At 38.6% G+C, this 24,906-nt stretch overlaps 1 protein-coding gene and 1 long non-coding RNA gene across 3 annotated transcripts in view; one reads left to right on the plus strand and one right to left on the minus strand.

The window, feature by feature from the left end:
• LOC126253562 (protein bric-a-brac 1-like) overlaps nucleotides 1–24,906 on the plus strand; it is a 257,675-nt gene that overhangs the window by 18,445 nt on the left and 214,324 nt on the right. The gene's annotated exons all lie outside the window — the stretch shown is intronic.
• LOC126253565 (uncharacterized) lies at nucleotides 128–21,766 on the minus strand. 2 transcript variants are annotated; one of them, XR_007545996.1, is made up of 3 exons: nucleotides 21,172–21,766; nucleotides 20,981–21,089; nucleotides 128–1,976 (listed from the first exon to the last, which is right to left on the minus strand). It is a non-coding gene; the product is annotated as an uncharacterized LOC126253565 (long non-coding RNA). The 2 variants fall into 2 exon arrangements; XR_007545997.1 differs by lacking the exon at nucleotides 128–1,976 and adding an exon at nucleotides 18,450–19,164.

Raw genomic sequence — 24,906 nt, forward strand, 5'->3', positions numbered from 1 at the left:
ATATTAATCAGTCTTATCAGAAACTTTAAGCCATTTACAAAAACATGTCATTTTGGTTTTCTGTTTGTACAGCTCAGTTAAAATGACATAAAAATCAACAAATACTAACTTCTAACTAAACTTTTTTTTTTTTAATTTTGTACTGAATTTGAGCATAAAATCAAATGAAAATTATAAAACAGAAAAAGTAACAAGACAAAAAAATGACACCACGTTTTGTGCCTACAAAATCATTTATTTCCTTTGGCTTCTCAGAACAAACAAAAATTGATTTTCTTTGAATGAAGCTTACAAATACAGTGTTTGCAAGTGTTACTTGTTAGAGAGCTCTTTTTATCTTTCGACCATGGGCAAATATAACACCTTCACTTTTTAGAAGCACTAGGACCAGGCTCATCTGCATTAGGCGTTGAAAACCTTTGTTCTCTGCCAATCAATTTGCACATAATTTCCCTTACATCTTTGGCCAGCTTTTGGTTATTTTCTAATCTCCTGCAAAGTTATGGCTTTACAAGACTCATTGCAGTGGACTTTATGTACTCTCTTCTGCTGACTTTTTTTATTTGGATTAGAACCGACCCAAAGAACATATCCGTTAGTAAGAGAAATATTCAGCATTGCAACAAAGATTGCATTCGGCCATCTTCTTGTTCTACGTGAACAAGAGTAATTTGAGCATTTTAAATCCAAGGCCTCAACTCCTCTCTTAGTCGCATTGTAAAAGTCTATAATTGCAGGTTCCTTCAATTGTTGATTTACAGACACTTCATGATGCATGGAAGATAGTAGAACTACACTTTTATACTTCTTTGTGACAAATGATACCAAGGTCTTGTCCCGAACAAATGCAAATATTGATGATTCAGTGGGTCTTCTTTTATCAGGCAAACACTGACAAGGAATTCCTCATTTGTTTTTTCGTACAGTACCCACGTATGTTAGTCCCCATTTCAATAATTCGTCTATTGACTCAACAGACGTAAACCAACTGTCTCCAGTGATATTCCTATTAGTTCCATAAAATGGCTCTGCAAGTTTTAGCACATCCTGTGTTGGCACTGCGAAAGGGATATTTCTTTGGGTAAGTGGTTTTCCAGAGTATATAGATGCATTACATAAGTAGTTTGTTTTCGCATCGCACATACACTGCATTTTCAGGCCATATTTTCCAGGTTTACATTTGATAAACATTCTGAAAGAGCACCTTCCTTGAAATTTTACCACAAGAATAGTTACACGCTACAATTGCTTGTAAAGTTTTCAGAAATTCCTCATATCAAAGCCAGTTTATCTCTACATTTTCTTTCTTCTCATGTGCTGATGTCATCAAAGGTTACATTGAAATGAACGAATAAAAACCTGTTTATCGCCATTACAAAAATGTCTCTTCCAGTAAAATCAGTCACCCATAGCGATCTAACGTGTTCACGATTTGACTTGAATATCAACGTAAACAAAAGTAATCAAAGATATGCTCATAACTCACAGCAACCAATGTTGTTGGCATAATACGGCTGTAATAATGGAGGTGAATATTTGTCTTCAAGTTTTTTGTTGATACAGTGCACGATAGTCTCAATCACATCATTGGTAAGTAATAGTTCCCAACTCTCTACAGGTGACATTTCACATTTACAAGCAGCAGGTCCTTTCAGTCCCACGCGTTCTCGTACAATATTGTGCTGTCGTATACGAGATTAATGTGGGGCAGATTTACTCCATTTGAATCTGTTGTTACTGTAAAAATTGTTCTCCTGAGCTTTCTTTCTTCACCTTCTTCACTAGAAGAAGAGCCTTCAATTAGCTCCGTCTCTGAACCAGAAAGGTGTTCACTGTGTATCGAATCATGATCACTGATGTCATCAGCATCATCTGGGTCATTTAGTTCTGTCTCTTCACCTTCTGAGTCAGTGCCTTCTTCTAACAGTCGTGCAATATCCTCATCACGAAGAAAGCGGGTCATTGGTGTAAATACACTGAAATAAGAGGAAATTACTTTATTAGCATATTGTAAATAAATACTACGTAAAAGCGTGCATGGGGTCTACAGGTACCCCAACAATGGAAAAACAGGCACATACTGTTGCGAGAGTGCGGCGCACATCCACCTATTGCAAGCGTCAGCGGCACACTGAGAATACCTACAATGACGAGTCTGTAGTGCGCCAACAATGGAAATTATAAAACATAAATGTAGCTTTGGGTCTGCTGAGACCCCACTCATGCAGTTAAAGGTTAACTATCACAACTAAATTTTCATCTCCTTCAATTACCTGAATCATTCCCATTATATAATTATACATTCCTTCAGTCCCTTCTTTGTCTATGGAACTAGTTGGCTTGTAAACTTTTACTACTTGATTGGTGCTGGGGTCATGTCCGTCTTGGCTATGATAATGTGTTCATTATGCTGTTCAAAGTAACAAACTTGCATTCCTCATTTCTTATTCAATATTAGGAGTACTCCTGCATTACCACATCTGATTTTGTGTTGATAACCCGGTAGTGACCTAACTAGAAGTCCTGTTCTTCCTGCTACTGAACTTTACACATTCTCACTGTATCTAACTAAAACCTATTCATTTCCCCTTTTTAAATTCTCTGTTGTAGCTACCTGACTAAGGAATCTAACATTGCTTGCTGCATCCTGCAGAATGCCAGCCTTGTTTTTCCTGAGGCTAACATCTCCTGAGTAGTCCCCACATGGAGATCTGAATTGTTATCGCCAGAAAATTTTAGCCAAGAGGATTCCATTATAAGTAAACCTTTTAGTAGATTTGATTGCCGTCGGGCAAAGATCCTTTCTGTAGTTTCCAATTGCTTTAAGCTGTTTGCAGCAAAACCATTTTAGCTGATGTTAAAAAAAAATTAGCAAATCATCCATACCGTTGTCCCTGCAACTGCCGGAAAGGCCGCTGTCCCTTTCCAGGAACTGGAAGGTTATAGAAACGTGTATAACTACAGGAAAAATAGATGCTGCCTGTAGGAAAATTAATAGACCTTTGGAAAAAAGAGGGTTTATACAAGGGCGATGTATTTGAGGACAATATTATGGAAATGGAAGAGGATGTAGATGAAGATGAAATGGGAGATACGATACTGCGTGAAGAGTTTGACAGAGCACTGAAAGACCTGAGTCAAAACAAGGCCCCGGGAGTAGACAACATTCCATTAGAACTACTGATGGCCTTGGGAGAGCCAGTCATGACAAAACTCTACCATCTGGTGAGCAAGATGTATGAGACAGGCGAAATACCCACAGACTTCAAGAAGAATATAATAATTCCAATCCCAAAGAAAGCAGGTGTTGACAGATGTGAAAATTACCGAACTATCAGTTTAATAAGTCACAGCTGCAAAATACTAACGCGAATTCTTTACAGAAGAATGGAAAAACTGGTAGAAGCGGACCTCGGGGAAGATCAGTTTGGATTCCGTAGAAATGTTGGAACACGTGAGGCAATACTAACCTTACGACTTATCTTAGAAGAAAGATTAAGAAAAGGCAAATCTACGTTTCTAGCATTTGTAGACTTAGAGAAAGCTTTTGACAACGTTAACTGGAATACTCTCTTTCAGATTCTGAAGGTGGCAGGGGTAAAATACAGGGAGCGAAAGGCTATTTACAATTTGTACAGAAACCAGATGGCAGTTATAAGAGTCGAGGGGCATGAAAGGGAAGCAGTGGTTGGGAAAGGAGTGAGACAGGGTTGTTAGCCTTTCCCCGATCTTATTCAATCTGTATATTGAGCAAGCAGTAAAGGAAACAAGAAAAATTCGGAGTAGGTATTAAAATTCATGGAGAAGAAGTAAAAACTTTGAGGTTCACCGATGACATTGTAATTCTGTCGGAGACAGCAAAGGACTTGGAAGAGCAGTTGAATGGAATGGACAGTGTCTTGAAAGGAGGATATAAGATGAACATCAACAAAAGCAAAACGAGGATAATGGAATGTAGTCAAATTAAATTGGGTGATGCTGAGGGGATTAGATTAGGAAATGAGATACTTAAAGTAGTAAAGGAGTTTTGCTATTTGGGGAGCAAAATAACTGATGATGGTCGAAGTAGAGAGGATATAAAATGTAGACTGGCAATAGCAAGGAAATCGTTTCTGAAGAAGAGAAATTTGTTAACATCGAGTATAGATTTAAGTGTCAGGAAGTCGTTTCTGAAAGTATTTGTATGGAGTGTAGCCATTTATGGAAGTGAAAGATGGACGATAACCAGTTTGGACAAGAAGAGAATAGAAGCTTTCGATATGTGGTGCTACAGAAGAATGCTGAAGATAAGGTGGGTAGATCACGTAACTAATGAGGAGGTATTGAATAGGATTGGGGAGAAGAGAAGTTTGTGGCACAACTTGACTAGAAGAAGGGATCGGTTGGTAGGACATGTTTTAATGCATCAAGGGATCACAAATTTAGCATTGGAGGGCAGCGTGGAGGGTAAAAATCGTAGAGGGAGACCAAGAGATCAATACACTAAGCAGATTCAGAAGGATGTAGGTTGCAGTAGGTGCTGGGAGATGAAGAAGCTTGCACAGGATGGAGTAGCATGGAGAGCTGCATCAAACCAGTCTCAGAACTGAAGACCACAACAACAACAACAACTGGAAAAAAGTGAAGTATATGTATGGATATCAAGTGCTCAGAAGGCAAGTCAACACTGCACAAAGAAGAGAAAGCTGAAATGTGGAAGGAACACACCTAACAACAATAGTATAGAAAGAGAAGGTGAAGACGAGATGGGAAATATGATACTCCAAGTAGAATTGGCAGAGCAGTGAAAGAACAAAGCCTAAAACAAGACCACCTAGATTAGACAACTTTCCCACAAATACTGAGTTGCTTGGGAGAGTCAGCCTCGGCAAAGTTATTCCACTTGGTCCACAAGAAATAAGAGGCATACAAAATACCCTCTAGACTTCAGGAAGAATATAATGGTTGCAAAATATTATAAGACTTATGTACAAAAGAATGGGAAAAAACTGGTAGAGGTTGACATTGGGGAAGATCAGTTAAGAGTTTTGGTGAAATACAGACAGTACTTACCCTATACTACTTATGTTAGAAGATGCGTTGAACAAAGACAAAGGTATGTTTATACCATTTGTAGATTTAGAGAAAGCTTTTGACAATGAGGACTAAACTACACTATATAAAATTTTGAAGATAGTTGGGATGAGATACAGAGACCAAAAGATTATTTGCAACTTGTACAGAAGCCAGACTACAGAATGAGTCAAAGAATCTGAAGGAAAGACTATAGTTGAGAAGAGAGTGAGACAGTGTTGTAGCCTATCCCTGATGTTTTCAATCTGTACATTGGGCACACTGTGAAGGAAACCAAGGAGAAATTTGGAAAATGGATTGAAGTTCAGGGAGAAGAAATAAAAACTATGCAGATTACAAGTGACATAATTCTGTGCGAGATTTCGAAGCACTTGGAAGCAGTTGATACAAAACATTCTGAGACATCATGGAATTTTCAGCTTGCTAACGCACAAAATGTGAGGGATAAAAACTTTTTTATCCTATGATATTCTTTGTTGCTACAGCATTATCGTCTACCACCTATCTTCTGCTTAAGTGTATCTCCACCAATTCCGAAAGCCTGTAGTATCTTTCTGGCCTTGTTTGTGAGTTATTTAGTTACATGTACCATAGATAATGTGAAGATGTACTGCAAGTGAATGTTAAATATTATTCTTCATGCTTGCTTTTTTATAAGTAATACTTTCTTTCTAAGTGATGAGTTACCACAGGAAATGATTTCTTAAGACATTTTTAAATGAAAATACAGAATATATTAGGAGGTTAATTGGTTTGTTTCCAAGAGTAGCATTTATCTGAAAAGCAAAAGTAGCTAAGCTTAATTGTGTGACCAGCTCAGTAATATGCATCTTGCTGTTTGTTTTCAACAATATGGTCACCAAGAATTTGAAGCTTTCTTCCCCATTTACAGACTCCTGTTCATGTGCTACATCAGTTGTTGGTATGGTTAATTGTTGTACAGAATTGAGTATAGAGTGTTTTATTACAATTAAGGGAGAATCTGTTTACAGGGAACTATTTAAGAACATCATTAACAAACTTTTTTGTGGCTTGAACAAATCTCCAGGGCACGACGGAATCCCTGTCAGATTTTATACTAAATTTGTTCTGGTTTAGCCTCTTCTATTACCAGACGTAGATCCCTCGAACAAAAAACTATGCCCAATTCTTGGGAAAGAGCTTGGGTCACACCTGTCTACAAAATGGGTAGTAGAAGTAAGCCACTAAACAACAGTCTAATATCTTTGACGTTGATTTGTTGTAGAATCGTAGAACATATTCTGAGCTCAAACATAATGAGATATCTTGAACGGAATGACCTCCATAATGCTAACCGGCTTGCATTCCGAAAACATTAAATTGTATGGAATCCCACTCACGTTTCTCAGGTGAGATACTGAAAGCTTTTGATTAAGGCAGTCAGGTAGATGCAGTATTTCTTGGTTTCCGTAAAGCATTTGACTCAGTACCACACCTAAGCATATTGACAAAAGTATGATCATATAGGGTACAAACGAAATTCATGACTGACAAAAACAATATTTACTGGCAAAAGATGACTAAATATTGCACGACTACGTAGTGCATGAATGAGTGTACTAGTCTAAGATTTATTTCGTGCATAACTATGATTAATAGAGAAAAAGTTAAATTTTGTGTGTGTTGAAAGGAGGAGGGAACAAGGTAGAATGGCATACTATCCCACATAACACCAAATGAAATGTGATGAAACAAGAACTGGGTTCCTGATGCTCCACATCTGAATTGGCAGCGGAGACTTACTCTGGACTGGTATGGTTCTGTGGAAGCGACGGGTATCAACGAAATTCGTGACTGGATTGAAGACTTTTTGGTAGGGAGGATGCAGCATGTTATTTTGGATGGAGAGTCATCATCATATATAGAAACAACTTAGTTGTGCCCCAGGGAAGTGTATTCTGACTCTTGCTGTTCATGTTGTATATTAATGGCCTTGCAAAAGGATAAGATTAGAATAATTACTGCAGGCACGAAGGATTCAAACAATCATTCTTCCCATACTCCATTCATGAATATTACGGGAAACACTACTAACTGGTACAGTGGGATGTACCGTCAGCCGTGCCCCTCACAGTGGTTTGCAGAGTACAAGTGTAGGTGTATATGACATTTATTGTAACACTAGTATCATCTCCAAAAAGTACCAGTTCTTCAAGTATTTTAGTAGTTACTTTTGTCCCCCATGGGTCTAAATCGTTAAGATGTACAGTGAGTCATTTTATATTCATATCACATATTATTGTGTAAATATGGCTATGTGCTGATTGAAGAAAGGGAGAGGGGGGGGGGGAGAATTTATAGAGAAAAGAAATATTTTAACATTCAATATGATAATGCTTGATACTACTTTATTCTATTGGGTAGATACATCGAAATGCAAATGTGTGTTCAGTGAAAGATACTAGTAGCATGACCCATAATTGAATGGTGGGCCCATAGCTGAATGGATCTCTACTTTGTACAAATTGTTAAGATTGAATTAATATTAGCAATTGGGATTCCAGCTAGGTCGACCCGAAAGGTCGCACCTTTTTGATGAGTCACCTAATTAGAAACCCCAAGAACGTCATACTGGTTAAATTTGTCAGTAAAACATAGCAAACATATTTTAGCATCATGATCTCATATGACAGAATACATAATTAAGGAAACATGTTGACAATGTTTCAGCAACATGAAAACAGTTACATGAAGAAGTAGCTCAGTGCACAGCATTAAGTATTAATTAGGACTACAGTTTGTATCTCAGAAATTATTTTGTTTAGCAGTCATCTCCATATTAAAAACATCTAACTAGCTGGTATTCCATATTGCTTTGCTGTTCAGTGCCAGTCCAGGGGACCTGTAAACTGTTTTATCCCTCCAGACCTGCATTATTTAATTTGTGATATTAAAAATTATTTGCAATGATTCATCTTTCTGCCACATCAAACAAAGAATTAACAGTATTGGGATATCTTGCAATCTAGTTGCTCATCAGAATGCTGACATCATCAGCTAACATTACAACGCAATGGACTGAGAGTCCACTCAAGACATCTGCTTTTTGTGAGTAGAGTGCTTCTAAATGGAAGGTGAGAAGTGAATAAGGGTGCCCAATTAAAAGAATGGTATGTACTAGAGACCCATTGCAGCACACAGTTTTAACGCCAACAAATGTCATTTCTTTATGCATGCCAAGGATTGTTACAGGAAATTTATACTTTCGTTGTTAACAAAATGTTCAAGGTGTACAAAAGAATGTGACGTATTAATACTACAGTGCTTGAGATCTCTTGCAGTATCTATTCCTAAAGTACACAGAATCACATGAATATATGTTTTTCTTATTTAGTCCTCACAGTACAGTAACTCGCTGCTGAAAACAAGCACAGCATTCTCTCCTCAGTATATAACCATTATGTAAGACAGTCAACTGACAACGCTAGTCTTTCACAGATTTGTGATAAAATTTATGAGAGAAATATATTTTTGTGAAGCAATGTATACTTTCCTGTTGTTATATACTGCAGCTCCAATGCATTTTAAAGTTAATTTAGAAATTACATTTTAAAATTAATTTAGAAATTACCAGAAGTGAAAAGACAGCTGTATAGCATTGTTGACTGGCAACTCTGGGGGGCTTGTTCATATATTTGTAAATGTGAGCATCAGTTAGTCAGATCAAACAAACTCGTAATAGCTTCTCCAAGACTTTGGCCGAGTTCCTTACGTGTCCTAATACATTCTAGTGTGTTGGTTTCGCTAAACTTCAAACTTATTCAATCTCCACTATATCAGGTGCCCTTACTTTAAGAGACTGCTTACAAGCGTTGGGGACAGTTGTATGCAAGCCTGGAGATAGTGTGTTTTCATATCCGCAGATAGTACTCCAAATTTCATATACATATGTTACCACCTTCCATAAAATAAAAAAGGGTTTATAAATTTGAGTATCTTCATGACACAGTAAAACAGAAGTACTTGTTGAAAAGGGCACCTTTAATTACACAAGTTTTTGCAATAAGTGATTTACGTGTTCCTCAAAGGAACTGCAAGAAAACTGGAAGTGATTTACATCTTCCTCCTTTCCACTGACAGTTACAGAAAGGGTTATCGTTCATCTGATATAAATGGGTAGTTATCAAATGATGGTTAGTATGCATTTGTACCAAGGTACTGTCCTGCTTGCTTGAAATTTTCAAAATTGGGGGGAGTTTCTCATTACTTGTTGGATCACAGTGTAGTACTGATTTTTATGGCAAATTGGAAGTTGCCAGTCCTTCGCTCTCTCTTCCTCTGTCAGTTTGGCATATCCACAAATTGAAATCGGAGGATGGTAGATTGACGTTCATTGCAGGGCCAGAAATACCAACCTCCATCATCAGGTCGGCCTTCTCGTAAAACAATCCTATGTGAGCTGCGGCCTTTGGATAAGAGATTCTCATCCGTCTTAATTTATTTTGCTACAATTCTTGTGTAATTTCTTTTGAGATTTTTATTATAATTTCCAATGTGTGGATGTTCATTTTAATTTTCCACTTCAGGTTTGCAGTATATTGTTATATGCCTTTTATATCTGACATTATCAGCAGGTTCTAGACACCTGCATGATAATTAAATCTGAGAGCCTCTGAAATCACTATCACTTCCATGGTAAACGGGATTGGGACAGATGAATTTGATGGAATATTTCTGCATGGGGACAAAAAATGCACGTCAATGAAGTATCATCAATAAAGATTAATATAACCGCCGGCCGAAGTGGCCGTGCGGTTAAAGGCGCTGCAGTCTGGAACCGCAAGACCGCTACGGTCGCAGGTTCGAATCCTGCCTCGGGCATGGATGTTTGTGATGTCCTTAGGTTAGTTAGGTTTAACTAGTTCTAAGTTCTAGGGGACTAATGACCTCAGCAGTTGAGTCCCATAGTGCTCAGAGCCATTTGAACCATTTTTGATTAATATAACCACTGAGACTTGAATTGATTGTGCCAAAGCAGTCTATCATTAAAGTGTAATAGTGAATATTGGGGTTCCCCAACTGATGTCTGAATAGAATTCTAGATGGGGCTGTGGAGCTATCTACCTGAATCCAATGGTCATGGTAGGCACCGAGTCCAGTTACTGGTATTCAACCAGGTTTAGTGAAAGTGAGTGATAATTGCAAAAGCAATTTGAAGTAATAAATAATAAATTGGCACATATTTTCATTGTTTGATTAGATTCTTATATTAATCAGAAAAGATAATATTCTGTTATAAGTACTAAGTACGTTTATAATAGACAAAAGCAGTGGGGACAATGACAGAATTTGCTGAAGTAAAGAAAAACTGTTTGGGAATGTTAGGGGGACTATGTGACAAGATATAGAAAGTACTTGGCAAGACTTAACAATTAAGTCATGCTCTGAAGGAAACAAAACAGGAATTTATATTGAGGGGACACCAGGTTTTTAAGATTCCTTCAAAAATTTGTGTACATTAATGCTTAAGACAGGAAAGGTGATTGGAGATGATAGGGTTACAATAAAATTTGTTGAAGTTGGCTGCAAAGATTTACTTACTTTCAACAGTTATACTAATTGCCCTTGAGAACCAGTCATTTATTCAAGGGATATTACTATACTGAAGAATATGTATGTCAAAGTTGTAGCTTCTACTGGAGTTCAGTAGGACAGTGAGAAATTCAAAATTGGAGCACGAGTTGGGCAAGAAATTGCATACCACGAAAATTATTCTCAGCAGCCCTAGAAGAAATTTGCCGATCTCAAAACTGAAAACATCAAAAAGGAATATTCATTAATGGAATAGACCTGAACTGCCTTTTTTTAAATACTTATGACACATGACGATTGCATCAGTTGTAGACAAAAATTCAACAAGAAATAGAAGCAGTTTCATAAGAGCATGGTAAAAAAAAATGCCTATAAGCTAGTTACCGTAAGGCTTCAGTAATGTACAATGAACACACAGAAAATAAAATTGTACGAGTGATGATCAAGAATATATACTTAGTCAATTAAATACAAGATAGTGTATGTGGGACAGTTGAATAGGGGGACTACATGGACTGCAGACGAAATAAACAGAAGAGCCTGGAGAATTTTTGATGAATTTAATAGTGTTTTCAAATTGCAAATTGTCTTAAAAAAGGAATTTACAGAATATATGTATTTCCCATTTTGACATACAGTAATGAAGCATAGACTATTATAAGAAAAACCAATCAAAAACTGAGCATTGCTCAGTGGGTAATGGAGAAATACGTGTTGGGAACTAGTAAGAGGGAAGAAAACGAACTTATGGATCATGAAACAAGAATCTTTATTGATCTTTGATTGTATAAAATGAGATGGGCTTAGTCATTGGTGTATATAATAAAAATTAACAAGATTGTGAATGCAGTCATTAGATACAGGTGATGTGCAAACTAAATAAGTTGAGTGACCAAAAGTCTTGTGAAGATTTTCTCCGTTTAAAGATGTGCATATATGAAATCAGAATGTTGTGATGCAAGATGCAGCTGTAGACAGTCTGTTGCTTAGTATGTTACAGTATGGTGTGAGTTACCCAGTTTTGAGCATAAGGTGGTAAATCAGTGCAAAGTTCATAGCATATATGAGATTACGTATTTGGGTCAACAACAGCAGCTATGTTTAAGCTTTAATATCTCAGATTCAAAGTTCCCACAACTGTAAACTGCTGCACAGGGTGACAAGTGACGGAACAGATGTCACGTCGCTTCCACAGAACCATACCAGTCCAGAGTAAGTCTCCACTGGCAATTCAGATGTGGAGCATTAGGAACCCAGTTCTTCTAGGATTGTATATTAAAACACTGGAATCAAATATATCCAAAAGGAACCGTTTCATCGCGTTTCGTTTGGCGTTATGTGGGATAGTATGCCGTCCTACCTTGTTCCCTCCTCCTTTTACCAATCACAAAATTTAACTTTTTCTCTATTAATCATAGTTATGTACGAAATAAACCTTAGACTAGTACACCCATTTATGCACTACGTGGTCGTGCCATATTTAGTCATTTTTTGCCAGTAGTTATTGTTTTGTCAGTCTTTAATTTCCACCTTAAACTCGCCCTTGTATCGTTTGTAATATCAGCAGTTTTAATGTCGGTTCGTAATTGGTGGTTGAAGGGAAATGTTTTTTTTTATTTCTAACAATATTCGGCACATGCTTTCTGATTTCAGGAAACTGTTGCATGCCGAAGGCTCTGCGGCCTGCAGCATGCTGCCTCCTTTTTTCCCGTGGGTTGTGTGAAAGGGAGGATACGCGGGGTCAGCAGCGGCCGATAATGAGAGGCAGAAGTCTGCTGAACAGAGGGAGCGGCAAAATATATTTCTCCGTGGTTTAGATAACGTTTACAGGCAGGTAGCACATTCAGAGGTGAAAGCACTCGGTCATTTCACGACACGGCGAATCTAAAGTCCTAGCAGTATTTGAAAAGTCCAACCACTCTTTCCGGCACTTTTATATGCGATTTGTAGCTCCATTTGTTTCCGCTTCTCTCATAACAGTGCCGACGCAGTGTCTTCTGCTCTTCGCTGCCGTCTGTTCCTCTTCCTTATACACCCACTTCCCTGTAATCGCATGCGGCGGAGAGTTGCGTGAAAGGGAGGAAGTGGGGAGACAGCAGCGTCCGATAATGGAGGAAGCAGCCTGCACGAGAAGAAACTGAAGAGCTGAGAGAACCGTCAAATTTAATTCTCCGTGGCATTATAGTACTGCATGTCGATAACGTTTTCACAATTGTAGCAAATTTCGTACCGCATTAATAATGGACGAAAGCGATCATTCATTTCACCATAAAGTCGACGTAAAATCCAGGCAGTAAATGAGTTTGAAAAAGTTCGTTCGCTCTTGCCAGCACTTTAATATGCTATTTTTGTCACCACTCTTTTTGCTTCTCTGTCAAATGTGTGCTGCCGCAGTGTCTTCTGCTGTTCGGTATCACCTGTTCCTCTTTATTCTGCCACTACTTCCCTGTAATAGCAGACGGCGTGCAATAGCTGCTTTTTAAAAGGACACTGTCAAAATGGGAAAGTCACCTATCTGCTTCCGCGGAGAGCTCATGGACCAAAATTCATAGTTCATACGTAAAATTATTAACGGTGTAATCGTAGGAAGATCTGTGAATTTCTATATCGGTTTAATAATACGTTCTCAATTATATACTATAAGATGCAGTCGACGCGAGACGTTGACATATGGTATATTTTTAACTAAAAATTATGTCGTTACTTTTGAGGTGTTCCGCAAAGTAACGTCGTCATCCATTGGTGCACGAGGAGCAGAACAGTATTGAGGTGACTGCGCACTTGCCATAATTGCCAAAGCTGCCTGTTCCTCCCTCCCCTTATAAAGCTATTAAATTTCTCTACATCGATTTAGCAAATTTTATTACTTTGTCAGTGGGTTTATTAAAAATGAAGAACAGCGAAACTATCTCCAGCGAGATTTAATACAAGAACTACATAACGTGGGTCATATGTTCAGCAGAGTGATTCGCAAAGATTTCCGTTGCTATACCATGTGTTATTATCATTCACACTAGAATAATAAAATATCTAATGCATAAGTAAAGTCCACTCCCAGTGGCCTTAAGACACCAGGCTTTTGAGCAATTCAGCAGGTGCCAGTGACGGAACAACGTTTATTATCACGAGCGTTCAACTTCGATTAACAGAGATAGCTATTTGTAGGTATGACGGCTAACAACGCCCGTAATACTATTCATCAACCACTGAAAGCTATTAGTTAATATTTTCTTACTTAATCGGCGCTCGTACCGACTGGAAATTGGAGCAGAAAAATCACTGTCTTGAGGAGCAAGTAAGTTACATTTCTCCGTCGGCAAAAGCTGGAACCTTCGGTCAAATAGCACCGGCTCGCCAGCGTTTTGAGACCCTAAAAATGCCGTAGCGAAATGGCAGCAAGAATGGCAATGTTGAACAGGAGTGACGTGTGTAGGCGGCAAATGTATGAACCAAGTCGCTCCACATAAACCTTTTTTTTTTTTTTTTTTTTTTTTTTTTTTTTTTTTTTTTTTAGCTTTAGGCAACATTGACCATACAGCTAGCAGTAGTTAAAACAGCACAGGGTTAGCGTAAACTTAGGGTTAAAGTAATATGACAGAATAAGTATTAATTAATATGGTAGTACAATATACTAAGAACACTTCATGTACAAATCTATTCCCACAATGGTTTCATTTAGTGTGTCATATTCAAGATAGTGTGAAACATATTACGTACTCATATTCAAATATACATTTTTAGTTTTACCAAGTTTAAATTAGTATATCAGCTTCTTTTAAGTATTCCTCTATCAGCGAGCACTTCTTTACATCTCTGAGAGCGAGAATGCAACACTTGTAGCCAGAGGAAAACCTCTTGCGACCAGTGCATCTTTGAACTTGTGCATACCATTGTTACATGATTCATATCGGTCACGTCAGTTTTGTCCTGATCACAACTTACAGAAACTAGAATTTTTATTCGATGCATATGAATAAGGGACATTACATGACCTATGCTTTGTTTCACATGGTCGAACCGCGATCGAGCAGGCGTCTGCCCTTAATGTTGCTGTCATAGATGGCGTCAACGATTCCGCTGTTTGGTCGTAGGTTTGAATTCAAACGGTACTGGAATTGACCTTCAGTTATGCTTTCTCACTGTTAGACGTTCGACTATTTCGTTATGTAAAATTTCATGATGTCCTTTTTTTTCCTTGCTGTGTGTGGTGGTCTCCAGTATGTTAGCCAAATCTATTAGGTAATTATCGTTTATGATTTTACTAGTACTAAATTACACTGTGAAACATTGTGCTTTTACAGTCGCGACTTGTAGACACAAGATAGGAACACGAAGCTTAGGAAAATTTACTACCTCACCCTGTTCATTTGTAAATTGACTTCTTTTCTCCTCGGCTGTTGCTGCGCGTTTGGCGGGCAGTATCTCGACAGCCTTGTGGTCCCTGCCCAGGAATTACGAAGAATCATAAGTAACCACGTCGATGTGTATTGCAAGTTACGGAATTAAACAACAGAATCCCGTTGTGATAGTCTTCACGCCATTTCTGAACGACAATTTTGAAAATGAAATTTTTCACTTTGTATGTGATGCCAGATGAAATGGCTAAATTTTGACAATTTCTTTTGTCTCTTCTCTCATTTATGTTTTATGGGCATTAAGGCGTTGTACTAGACATTTCTGTGCCCAACGTTTCGTCTTCTAGTGCTTGAGACATCATCACAGGCTGTGAAGACTTAGATAGCAGTTTCAAACTTAAACCAAGCTCAGCAAGTAGAACTGTTTATACGTAACCAGGCAACAGTCGTCTCGTGACGTCATCAAACCGCTGCCTTACGCTGTGTTGCACGGACGTATGTTTGAAGCATGTTGTGGGGAAGAGTTGCTCTTTTCCTTATTTAGCAATAAGACCCTCAGTTAAAGAAGAATAGAAATTAAACAAGTTGTGTGCTTTAGAGCTACATAAAGCAATCGGTGCCAAATCTCTCCCATTTCAAGCTCATAATACACGTCGGCACGATTTCGCCACCAAAGGTCCCCGTAAGCGATCAAACGTGTTTGACAAAACCGTTCTTGTCTAGCCACGGATTTGCCAAGGAACATGTATACTTACAAGCAATGTGTGTCAATGTAAGTGCATTCACGGTGTTCGTATTTTGACAGTAGTGAGAATGACCACAAATGCAGACAAAGCAGTCCTGGCATTGACTTTGGTACTGCGTTTAAGGAATAAGGAGAAAAAAAAAAAAAAAAAAGGCTGGCCCAGGTAATTACTTTAAATGAGTTATTCGTCAGTGAAAATTTGCTAAAGGAAATATCACTCTCAGAATCCGAGGAATTACATAAACTTTCTTCGAATGGTCGACGAAACTTTCAGAACTCATTATGACCCGCAAAAGAGGAAACTTTGTCAAATTCGCCGTATATAGCCACAGATGTGTCAAACAAACGTGTGAAGTTACCAAGGAACATTGTCAATTTAACTTTAATTTTGAACCAGATGCTTTTCGTATATGCTGCATTTTGGCACCATTGGGTAGGCTAAGCAGGGATGGCTAGAGGACAAATGTAAGGATGTAGAGGCTTGTCTCACTAGGGGTAAGATAGATACTGCCTACAGGAAAATTAAAGAGACCTTTGGAGAGAAGAGAACCACTTGTATGAATATCAAGAGCTCAGATGGAAACCCAGTTCTAAGCAAAGAAGGGAAGGCAGAAAGGTGGAAGGAGTATATAGAGGGTTTATACAAGGGAGATGTACTCGAGGACAATATTATGGAAATGGAAGAGGATGTAGATGAAGACGAAATGGGAGATAAGATACTGCGTGAAGAGTTTGACAGAGCACTGAAAGACCTGAGTCGAAACAAGGCCCCGGGAGTAGACAACATTCCACTAGAACTACTGATGGCCTCGGGAGAGCCAGTCATGACAAAACTCTACCATCTAGTGAGCACGATGTATGAGACAGGTGAAATACCCTCAGACTTCAAGAAGAATATAATAATTCCAATCCCAAAGAAAGCAGGTGTTGACAGATGTGAAAATTACCGAACTATCAGTTTAATAAGTCACAGCTGCAAAATACTAACGCGAATTCTTTACAGACGAATGGAAAAACTGGTAGAAGCCGACCTCGGGGAAGATCAGTTTGGATTCCGTAGAAATGTTGGAACACGTGAGGCAATACTGACCTTACGACTTATCTTGGAAGAAAGATTAAGAAAAGGCAAACCTACGTTTCTAGCATTTGTAGACTTAGAGAAAGCTTTTGACAATGTTGACTGGAATACTCTCTTTCAAATTCTGAAGGTGGCAGGGGTAAAATACAGGGAGCGAAAGGCTATTTACAATTTGTACAGAAACCAGATGGCAGTTATAAGAGTCGAGGGGCATGAAAGGGAAGCAGTGGTTGGGAAAGGAGTGAGACAGGGTTGTAGCCTCTCCCCGATGTTATTCAATCTGTATATTGAGCAAGCAGTAAAGGAAACAAAAGAAAAGTTCGGAGTAGGTATTAAAATTCATGGAGAAGAAGTAAAAACTTTGAGGTTCGCCGATGACATTGTAATTCTGGCAGAGACAGCAAAGGACTTGGAAGAGCAGTTGAACGGAATGGACAATGTCTTGAAAGGAGGATATAAGATGAACATCAACAAAAGCAAAACGAGGATAATGGAATGTAGTCAAATTAAGTCGGGTGATGCTGAGGGAATTAGATTAGGAAATGAGACACTTAAAGTAGTAAAGGAGTTTTGCTATTTAGGGAGTAAAATAACCGATGATGGTCGAAGTAGAGAGGATATAAAATGTAGACTGGCAATGGCAAGGAAAGCGTTTCTCAAGAAGAGAAATTTGTTAACATCGAGTATAGATTTAGGTGTCAGGAAGTCGTTTCTGAAAGTATTTGTATGGAGTGTAGCCATGTATGGAAGTGAGACATGGACGATAACTAGTTTGGACAAGAAGAGAATAGAAGCTTTCGAAATGTGGTGCTACAGAAGAATGCTGAAGATAAGGTGGATAGATCACGTAACTAATGAGGAGGTATTGAATAGGATTGGGGAGAAGAGAAGTTTGTGGCACAACTTGACTAAAAGAAGGGATCGGTTGGTAGGACATGTTTTAATGCATCAAGGGATCACAACTTTAGCATTGGAGGGCAGCGTGGAGGGTAAAAATCGTAGAGGGAGACCAAGAGATCAATACACTAAGCAGATTCAGAAGGATGTAGGTTGCAGTAGGTACCGGGAGATGAAGAAGCTTGCACAGGATAGAGTAGCATGGAGAGCTGCATCAAACCAGTCTCAGGACTGAAGACCACAACAACAACAACAACAACAACAACGGGTATGGATACAAATGCAAATAAGGTAATTTTAACATTGACGCCTGCACTATGTATATTGAAGAAGAAACCAATATGCTGATCCATTTAATGGTTTAGCCCATAAGGTAATCACACACACACACACACACACACACACACTGTTTCAGTTGCGGTCTGAGTGCCCTCTATATTGAAAAAACCATAAAAACTGCATTCAGCAATTTCCGTGGGGACAGTTCAGATTTTATGTAAAAGGTTGCATTAATATCACACATGTAAAAGGTTGCATTATTACTACACAAAATATATTCAAATAGATTTTAAAGTTCATTTTTACGAAAAAAAAACGAATTTAAACAGAAAATTGTACATAATAAACATAACATGACAATGTTAATGCTATGAAAACTAAAATACCTTGCTCTCTTAATTTAACTTTTTGCTATATTTTTATTGTTTATTATTTATGTAATGATAAAATCATTAAAAACTCCCACAAAACATACATAAAAATCAAAATTACGCTTGCACTTTTTTGGTGTTCAGTTTCCTTCTCAGAGGTTTTCTTAGCACTCGTTAGTAATTTTTGTACAGATTTTAGTTCAGGTTAACTTCTTGCAACAATGGCAAATATAAGATGCCTTTCTCTTCGTTTTTGGATCACAGGTGGAGCGTGTTTTGCATTTTTCCAATCGGTTACGACGACATATAATCTTGGTTCTGCTACACCCAAAACACGGTGAAGGATGCACGAAATTCAGGGGGGGTGTGATACTAGTTTTCTCGCTTTTTAACTGTTCTGTCACCAGCGAGTTTACAAGCTTCTTCAACAATTAAAGCGGTTCACCTGAGTGTTGTCTTTGTAGGAACTGTGAAGGACAGTCGCAGTCCCCCACTTACGTCCAACATGCGGAAAAATAATGCCATTCGCCATCGTTGGAAAAGGTTTCGACAACCAGCGGTATTTGTTTCGACCTAATATGTTTGTAGCAGAACCTCTAGCTGTAGATTCAGTCTCCACACTTCTCTCTGCATCTGCCTGATGACTTGTTTCATTCGAGGAATTCACAGGTGGCAAAACAAGTTTGTCTTAACTTTCCCCCCGTTCCTGTACAGTATTATGTTCACTTTCAATTTCGTTGTCACTCTCTGATCCAGCACCACTCCCTGAACTGTCCCCAAGCCATTTTTAAACAGCATCCTCGAAGCCAGAATCTGAAACATAAACAATAGACGCAGACCTGGCTACTGAATGCATAACGCCAAGTCCCAGGAGCGGTCAAGAGACTGGTGGCACGAAAGCTGCCTAGTACAGGTCCATGTCATATTAAAGCGGCTTCTGACAAAGGGAACCACGGCAGCTTCTGATAAGAGCAACTACAAAATGCTGTAATCTCTTACGAATTAGCAACAATAACCGCCAGCTGTCTATGAGACCGCACCTGAGACATTATAGAGATAAAATGAGAAATCTGCACATGAGAACCTGCCCTCACATTGAAAAAGAAATCACGAACCCTCTACGATAAACGTTGTTTATCTACTCCAGATTATTCATGATGAGCTTGAAGATAAAGATGACAAACACTCTGTTTTCCTGTATTTATTTTAAGTTTTCGAGACATACGTTAGTTAACTTTTGGTGACTACTATTCAGCAACACGTGAGAGACAAGCATAAAGTTTTGATCAAGACACTCGGAGAACCTAAAACACTGAAAAGTAGAAACACTACAGATGCAAACCATTTCATATAACAGTCACCATTCTGCTGGCATAAGAACGTCAGGAAGGGTAGTAGTAATTTGTATGCAGCCATTACCCATCCACCACAACCCAAATGAGAGCCACTACAGTATCCATAAGCATAAGATACGCACCCTTCTCACCTGACCAGATTATTCTTTACACAAAAAAAGTTTGATAAAGATTTCGCCTACGTGTAGTTACCAATAAACCTGCAGTTTCTACCTACATATTCCGAACTACAACCCCATAATATTTTTCATCCTCAGGATGCCACAAACCCACTGTTTCTTGGAATAAACTATCACCTTCTCTGAGTCAGTACTTTGTGTGAAAGAACGTTGGTTGATTAGACGGAAGAAAACAAACTGAGTTTCACCGTTCGGACGATGAGATGGAGTGAAGTGTGACTGCGCTCGTAGTGGCGTATTGATCTGATACAGGAGTGAGCAAGAAATCGCGTATGTTATAAATCACAGCGATTAAGAAGTGACAGATATAACTTTACAGAAACTGGCTGCGATTTCATCACAACTAGGAGTCGCACGTAGCCTTCAACATTAACGCCGTGTGCCATCTGTTGGCCGAATTTCGTACTACTTCTTGTGAACCTTTTGTCTATCTGCAATTTCAGTGACAAGTCGCAGCTAGAAGTCACAAGGAGCAACTAAAAAGCGCAATTAACATTAGAGGCCGTTGCCATCTCTTGTCATACGTCGTTACTTCGTTCTAAGAACATTGTCTCTCACGATATGGATGTGTTACATGCTTATGGTTGAAGAAATGAACCGAGAAACTAATTTGCTCTGAGAAAAATTTTATACTCGATTTAGAATTGGTGCAGCTGAGGAATGTGAAGACCGAATAAAACTTCTAACTGACAATCTTGGCTTGGAATTTTCGTGACATACTTAAACATACTCTTCATCATATAAGCTAAAACTGCGCGGTATTTCAAAAACAGATAAAGGATAAGGCTCCGATGAGTAGTTTGATGCGTATCACACACACACACACACCGTACATAAACTACTATAAATGCAATCTTGTGTCAACTACGTAACTTTACTGAATGTCTAACAACTGTATTCATAAGACACATATTTTTCCGCGTATCGGTTAAACTTCTGTCTGTATTTTGAAATATTGCATTATTATTATTCTAACGACTTGTAACTGTAAGATCAGTGCTTTCCAATGTGGGATGAAAGGTCACAATGGAACTTTCATAATTCACTCAGAGTGTTGAATGACACACTGTACCAATACTCATTTTGCACACTTACGTTGTCAGTTACCGCTCTTCTACACTGCGAATTCTTCAATCTTCACGATTATCTCTTCTAGATGTGGAGGGATACATAGATCAATCAGTAATCGAAATGAGAACTGCGTCTGGAAAATCACGAGGGATATTAAACTTTCATACTGCTACTAATTACTAGCAGTATAACTAACAGTATACAACTGTTAATACTTGTGGTAATGAAAGCAGTTGAGAGAGGGGAGATTTCACACTTTGCACAAACGATGCCCTACGTACATTCACAAACTTAGAAGCCAATCATACTTCTGACGAAAACCCTGTGGCAGCTTTTCCAGTTCTGCTGTCATATTTTGAATTAATGCTTTATCGGGCGACCGACAATGTGATTCAGATACTTGTGAACGTAACAACGTGATTAGAATCCCTATTCCAAACATGAACTCCTATGGTACTGCACGATGTTTTGTGTTATGATTCTCAACATAACACTATCAACATTTTCACATTTGTTCCATTAATTTAATGCTAAAGGAAGAACATACTTAATACTGACTGTTTAGTTGAGATGAAATTTTGTACGCGGTCAAGCGTATCTTCCGTATATCATGTACAACTGAGGGAGAATCGTTGGAAACATTAACTATACCATTTCAGGTAACTTTTTGTCAGTTGGGTTACTGAAACGTTACATTAGGCTCTCACAAACAATCGTCTATAGAGCCGAAACATATTTCTCGGTTGCATTGACACACTTCACTTCTTACTTGCGACTAATGACAGTGTAACACTTTCGGTGATAAATCTCGTAACGCGCCGAAGTTGCGCAAATCGCAGAAATAGCGGAGGGATACAAGTTGTGAATTCGTCAACTGCGGTTCTTAACTGCGACAAACCGCAGTTGCCGAAAAGTAGCATTCACATTAATCACTGATATCGAAAAATCACATTTTAACCCATCGCTAATCTGAAATGGTCGGTTGATGTCAGTCGTCGGCGGTATCCACCGATATGGATGCCTTTGTAACCCGCATCCTTACGGCAGCGGTCTATGACGTCACGGACCAACCGTTGCGGGGTTACGTAAAACAGTTTGGCCTGCAAAATTTGCTCAAATTTGAAACTACTGTCTGTCACACCGTTTACATGAGGCTCCCAAAACAGAATTTCGTAAACCTATTTCCCAATACCGCTTCTGGATGGTGAAACACTTCAGTATCGATTCTGGAAATCTACTTCTGGTTGTCGGTTTTCCAATTCCGAAATCGATTTTCGCTCCCATGTAAAAGCAGCCGGTTTTGAAATATGCTTGGGTAGTCAAGTTACGTTTTGTTTTCAGAATATTCGGTTATTATGGACTTACTATGCAGTGAATAAGATGCAGAAAAACTGAGCATGAAGCTGTCTACCTGTAATATTTAAGTGAAGAGAAATAATGATTTGGTTGACCGAATCAGAAACTGGATCACTGTTTTCCAGATACCATATGTAATTAGCCTAGCAAATCACTTTAGACTTTAATATGGAAATACAACAGCGAAATTCCGTTTTCATATTCCAGAATATGTTTTGCATGTAAACGTAGTGTGTGTCCTTATAGTCTCTTACGATGTCTCCAACATAGGAGACGAAACGTCAGGCAGAGAATATGTCGTGGACAATGGCTAAACCGCGTGGAACAAAAAGTAGTGAGGACACAGCTACCGTCTGCGAAAGCCAGCATTGCATAATCAGTTTCTATTGGCACTGAAGATAGTGAACAGTACAATTTGAATGTATTACTGACACATGAGATACCAGTGTCATGTAAATAACTTTACTTATCTTGTCGCCATAATCGCCTAACAAGAATGACTCTACATAGGTACCGTAACAAAAATGACTGCAAGTGTGTTTCAGTTTTTGATGTTAGGTGAAAAAACTGAGGGCATCTGGAGCAGGAAGTCGTAGTCAGAAACAATACCTGTATTACATTGTAGGTTGCAGTTATGTAAAATGAAAACTCATTACAATTAATGATAAGAAGTTGCCTAGGTGATGGATGAAAGTATCTTATAGGTTTTTACTGGTGGGTGGTGGTGTCACAGTGTAAAAACATTATGGTTACCAACTTTGAGAGCAGATTCACTTTAAAAAATTGGACAAATGATTTATGTGGGAACCACAGACTATCGATATGCCATATCATCACCATGGAAACACACAGGAGTAGGGGAGCAGCACTGTCCCCTACCCCCCCCCCCCCCACCCTGCTCCCACCACCCTCCCACACACAATTAAAAAAAAAAAAATCTTCACAATCTGAACTTGCATCCTGCTCCACCACAAAGAGAGATGTATCAGGTCAGTGTGACTATATAATTCATGAGCGAATCTCTGGATTTCTGTTTTCAACTGCCAAATATTTCGACAAGAGGCCACATTGTCTTCATCAAGTGCGCTGATGGCAGTGTGGTCACTTGCCGGCCGAAATGGACATCTGGTCATTCATCCGTAAGTTATTTTGTCATTAATTATGCTGGGAGGTGTTGAAGAATCATAATTCAGTATGAGTTTGGAGGAAGGTGGAACATTTAATGGATGCTGACTAGTAGCAAGTGTACCCAGAACCATTAGTCATGAAATCTCAAGACTGTTATGCTATTCGCCAAGAAACTAATAAGATTGCTCCCCCATCCACTCCCTCTAGCTCAGATCCCAGTTATCTCTGAGGGGAGATCACAGAAATTCAAGTGTGGACGATGAAACATCAGTAATTTACTATGTGTCAGCACAAAAGCTCGAAATAGTTTGTCTGTGTATTATATCCAGTTCACCTCTAGCATTGTATTGTATTTGTATATTAACCGGGGACCTAGAAACAATGGAGAGACAAGTATAATTGCATATAACAGTAAAGAATAATATAATTGCACAAAAGATGTACTACAAGGATGTTGGAAGTAAAAGCCTGCCGTGCCCTCTTGAAAGAAAACAATTTCGGCATTTGCCTCAATGATTAGTGAAAACTATGAAAAAACCTAATAGTACAGATGAAGAGGAAAGTACTTTAAGCCTAACCCAAGGCAGAAGAATGAATATTGGGTTGTAATGTCCGATTAGAGATGCAAATAGAGACGGTGCAAATGCTTGCTATTGTAGTAGAGGCATTCCATGTTACGTGACCTAGAGACTGCACCTCAACAATCTTAAGTTTACTCGAAATTTGTATGGAGCGTACACAAGGGACATACATGAACTTCTGTGTAGTTTCAGTGCCATTCATAACTTTTTCACAAGGTGTTATTTCTTCGGTACTTTTTTTTTGGGGGGGGGGGATTAACAAGATATTGTTATTGTTCCAATAGAGCTGCAACTTGCAATCCTGAGAGTAATAACAGAAATAACATAAATGAAAATTATAAATCAATGCATATGGCTCTCTCTCTCTCTCTCTCTCTCTCTCTCTCTCTCTCTCTCTCTCTCTCTCTCTCTCTCTCTCTTTCCAAATTTGCTGAAAAAATTGTTCCCACATTTTCACTAGGAATATACAGTGAGTAAAACTCAGTGGAAACATGATCATACGTCACTGTTGTAAGGTATACCATAGGCATTTCTTTCTGATTTTCATTTGCTGGAATGCTGTTTCTGTGTTATGTTTGAATGTTAGGATGGCAAGTTGCAGGATCCTAGCTCTATTAGGTTAAGAACAATGGGCTGACTGAGGTGGGTGGTGGTTTTTTTTTTTTAAGAAAATGGCCCTTTTGAAAATGTTTCTAGTATCTACTACAAGCTACGAATGGAGCTGAAACTTGGCAGAAGTTCATGCAGAACCCACATGGACATTCTGTATGAACTTAATCAAAATCGAAGATGAACAAACTGGGAGTATCTTTGATTTGGTCACTTGATAATGAGCAATCCATTATTGACAATGATGGGGAGCAAAATTAATTGGGATCGTTTCAA

The sequence above is a fragment of the Schistocerca nitens genome, chromosome 4 (genome assembly GCF_023898315.1).
Source record: "Schistocerca nitens isolate TAMUIC-IGC-003100 chromosome 4, iqSchNite1.1, whole genome shotgun sequence".
NCBI lineage: Eukaryota > Metazoa > Arthropoda > Insecta > Orthoptera > Acrididae > Schistocerca > Schistocerca nitens.